The following is a 4,456-nucleotide window of genomic DNA, read 5'->3' as shown; positions in this document are numbered from 1 at the left end:
TTTGGAATTATCAGATATACACTTTTATATATAAAATAATAACCAATACAGATCTAGTGTATAGCACAGGGAACTATATTCAATATCTTGTAATAACCTGGAATGTAAAAGAATCTGAAAAATTCTTTATATATAGAATAAATAGAAAGAATAAATTCTTTATTCTATATATATATATATATATATATATATATATATATATATATATCTTTATATCTATGTCTGAATCACTGTGCTGGACCCCAGAAACTAACACAACATCGTAAACCAGCCATGCTTCAATGAAGATTTTTTTAATTAATCTTTTTGTTGAAGGATAATTGGTTTACAGAATTTTGTTTTTTTCTGCCAAACCTCAATGTGAATCAGCCATAGGTATACAAAAAAATAATAAAATGTACTACTGTTAAAAAGGAAAACCACGAATTGAAAATGGCACTGCTTGGTCTGTCTTCCCAGAACTGCGCGCTTGCCACCGTAACAATACAGTCTCCTCGTCCGCGCCCTGGCAGCTGAGCCGCAGTCCCAGAGCCTCCTCGAAGGAGGCTCTGCGGCTTTTTCTTCGTCCTCCTGGGTCTCTCCAGACAGAAGCCTGGAGCTTAAAATAGGCACAGAATTAATGTAGCAATTGAATTATCTGTGTTCATCATCTATTTAATCCAGTCAATATGTTTGGAATAAATAAGTGGTTTAAGGAATGAAGGAACACGCGGGCGAATAGGTGGGGTAGATGGTATCTGCGGCTCTTTTGGGCCACTTGGGATGTCTGCAGAGAACCGCCTGGATTTCGCCCCGCCCGCCCCCGCACAGACCCCAGTCTAAAGATGCACTTTAGTTGGATCAAAGTCGTGAGTGGCCTACTAATGGGGAGCCCTTGCTCCGGCCTCCCCCCTCTCCCCCTCATCAAGCCGCGCGGTCGTTTATCAGCCTGGAGAGCTGTCGGCGGGCGACATCCGTTGCTATGGAAACCGCAGCCGGCAGGGGAGGTGGTGGGGGCTGCGGCAGGAGCGGGCGAGGGGCGGGGTGGTGGGGGAGGACCCCGGAGCCTGGAATTTTCCAGGCGCAGGACTTAGACTGTGCGTGCGTGTTCGAACCCTTGCCTGGACTCTGGGGAGGGGGAGAGTTCTTGGGGGGCGATGCTGAGAAGGGGGGCTCTGGCCTCTCGCCCATCCCCATTCTGAACCTCCCTTCCACAATATAGAAGAGACTTCATGGGGTTCTCTGCCCTGGAGAAAGGTAGAGATTTTTAGATAAAAGTAAAGATTCTGGAATCTTCCAGAATCCCACCCCCATCATTTTCCTGTAGTGTGTGCTGAGTAGTGTCCGACTCTTTGGTATCCCATGGATTGTATGTGGCCCGCCAGGCTTCTCTATCCATGGGATTCTTCAGGCAAGAATACTGGAGTGCGTGGCCAGGCCCTCCTCCTTGGGACCTTCCCCACCCGGGGGGGAACCCGGGTCTCCCGCATCGGCAGGCAGATTCTTGACCGTCTGAGCCATCAGGCAGGTTCCCGCCCGTTTGACTTCCTCCAAATGAGCTGCGTGTGTCTGCAGCGGGGTCCTGTCTTCTGCTGGGGTCAGGGGTCTCTTAGAGTTGTGCTGCCCTAGTTACCTGGGGGCCCTGAGAGCGTTGGGCCGTGTCCGGCACATAGTAGGTCCAGAGGACAGACAGTCTGACTCGGGTGAACGAATGGGTGAGCAAATGAGTGTTTTCCCTTCTACCGCAGTCTTGCAGGAGCAGACTGGAAGGGATGGAGTATCTGGATTCTTCCGGCCTCTACAGGAGGTAGATGTTGTGACCCTGACCCCACTCCTCCACACCCCGTCCCCCGGGAGGGCGCCTGTTCCAGGAAGGGCACTCGGCACACGGACCCCACCCCCGACCCCCGACCCCCCCCCACCCCCGCCACGGATGGAGGGCCTGGGCTTTATTGTCTCAGCTTTATTGACGTATAACCGACACGTTAAAAGTGTATACATGTAAGTTGGGCAGAATGGCGATTTGATGCAAGTATACACTGTGAAATAACCATCACAATCACGTTAATATATCCATCCTCTCCAAGTGGCCAGTTTTTCCTTCTTTCTTTCTCCTTCCTTCCTTCCTTTCTCCCCTCCCTCCACCTCCTCTTCCTCCTCTCCTTCCTCTTCAGGTATGTGCTGAATACTCAGCGATTTACCCTCTTAGCAAACGTCGTGTTTACACTACACTGCCATAACTATAGTTACATTGCTCTACGACATACGGAGATCCCGGGGCTCACAGGTCCGCCCGTGGCTGTGGGGCAGGCGCTCCTCAGTGGTACGTCTGGATTTGAATCCAGGTCAGCGAGCTGTGCACCCGGGGCCAGTGGCTTAACCTCCCTGTGCCTCCCGTTCTTCGTCTGCATGAAAGGACGATAGTAACGCCCATCCGCGGGGTCACTGCGAGCACTGGGAGGGAAAACCCCCTAAGCCCTGAACATGGAGCTTGCACATGACAGGGACTCAGAAAGGGTTATGTGTAGTTGTCTTTTGTATATATTTTTTCACTTTGTAAATATATGTATACCTTGAAGTACATATAGTAAATAATTAATAATCAATACACAGTTGGCCCCTAAACAGTGTGGGGGTGTTAGAGGTGCTGACTCCGTGCAGTCAAAAATCTGCATATAACTTGGTGTCAGTCCCCTGTATGCTTGGTTTCTTAGTATCTGTAGGTCTCATCGTGTAGCACTGCGGGAAGTCCTAGTGAGAAAAATTTGCAGATAAATGGATCTGTGAAGTTCAAACCTGTATTGTTCAAGGGCCAGCTGTATTTTACCCATTGCGTGTTCAGTCGCTCAGTCGTGTCCGACTCTGCAACCCCACGGACCGCAGCACGCCAGGCCTCCCTGTCCAGCACCAACTCCTGGAGTCCACCCAAACCCATGTCCATTGAGTCAGTGATGCCATCCAACCATCTCATCCTCTGTTGTCCCCTTCTCCTCCTGCCCTCAATCTTTCCCAGCATCATGGTCTTTTCCAGTGAGTCAGTTCTTCACATCAGGTGGCTGAAGTACTGGAGTTTCAGCTTTAGCATCATTCCTTCCAAAGAAATCCCAGGGCTGATTCCTTCAGAATGGACTGGTTGGACCTCCTTGCAGTCCAAGGGACTCTCAAGAGTCTTCTTCAACACCACAGTTCAAAAGCATCAATTCTTCGGCGCTCAGCTTTCTTTATAGTCCAACTCTCACATCTGTATATATGTACATAAAATCAATAAATAGATTTATATATAAAATACATAATGTATTTTATAAATTAAAAATACGTAGACTGAAAGCACACATATGAAACAGTGGTTCTTAAGTGAGGGTGATCTCAGGGGACAGTTGGTCAACATCTGGAGGCATTTTTGCTGTCACAACTGAGGGCTGATGCTGCTGATATCCGAAGACCCCCGTCAGTATCCCCCACACACTGGACAGCCCCCACAGGAAAGAGGGACCTGGCCCCCAAGCCTGGTCCACACACATACATTTGTAATAGTCCAGACCAACGGCATATAAAGAAATACAACTCGAGCCACATAGCTAACAACATTTCCTAGTATCCTCATTAAAAAAATAGAAAAAGAGCCAGTGAAATTGATTTTAAGACCAGCTGTCATTTAACCCAATGCAGCCAACTTGTACGCCGATTATTTTTCACGAGGAAATGGGAGAGTAGACCTGCCCTGAGTATACAGAGCCCCAGACAGGGAGGAAGCCTGGGCACGAGGGCTGACTGTAAGTTACACTCAAATCTTCAGAGGCTCAGCGCCCCAGCCTGTGCTGCTCAAGGGTCGCCTCACACGTCCTCAGTATCACAGCTGGGAACTCCCTGGGCTCCGGTGGTTAGGGTCCTGCCGCCTCATGCCAAGGGCCCTGGCTTCCATCCCTGGTTGGGAAGTAAAAGCCCCAAAGTCAGGTGAGGTGCTTAAGAACAAACAAAACAAAACCAACACTGCCAACGAGCTGCCTCATCTCCTTTTCCTCCCGCAGCCTCTGAAACCCGGTGTGTGTCACGCTACAGCACGCGTCGGTTCAGGCCAGCCCCATTTCAAGGGCTCGGGGCCTGCGAGCCTGCGGCCTTTCTGGTGGGGCACGTGGCTCGGGAGAAACGCTGGTCACAATGAACAGAACCGCCAGCAGAGGGCGACAGAGAACAGCATGGATTTACTGAAATACGAAGGGAAAGTACGGCATGATATCGCTCATACGTGGGATCTGAAATAGAAAACAAACGCGTGGACATAACAACAAAAAAAAGAGAAACAGGCTCACAGAAGTGGAGAACAGACCCGTGGTTATCAATGGGGAGAGGGAAGTGGGGAGAGGCAGTGCAGGGGAGATGCTGAGTTGCTCAGTCGTGTCCGACCCTTTGTGACCTGTAGCCCGCCAGGCTCCTCTGTCCATCAGATCCTCCAGGCAAGAATCCTGGAGTGGGTTGC

At 49.8% G+C, this 4,456-nt stretch overlaps 1 long non-coding RNA gene across 1 annotated transcript; it reads left to right on the top strand.

Annotated features, from left to right (window-relative positions):
• The first annotated feature begins 718 nt into the window (after window positions 1–718).
• LOC129632327 (uncharacterized) lies at window positions 719–4,141 on the top strand. Its single transcript, XR_008704466.1, has 3 exons — window positions 719–848; window positions 1,728–1,786; window positions 4,008–4,141. It is a non-coding gene; the product is annotated as an uncharacterized LOC129632327 (long non-coding RNA).
• Window positions 4,142–4,456: the final 315 nt, after the last annotated feature.

This window comes from Bubalus kerabau, chromosome 17 (genome assembly GCF_029407905.1).
Source record: "Bubalus kerabau isolate K-KA32 ecotype Philippines breed swamp buffalo chromosome 17, PCC_UOA_SB_1v2, whole genome shotgun sequence".
Classification (NCBI taxonomy): Eukaryota; Metazoa; Chordata; class Mammalia; order Artiodactyla; family Bovidae; genus Bubalus; species Bubalus kerabau.
This window is presented reverse-complemented; position numbering and strand designations above follow the sequence as displayed.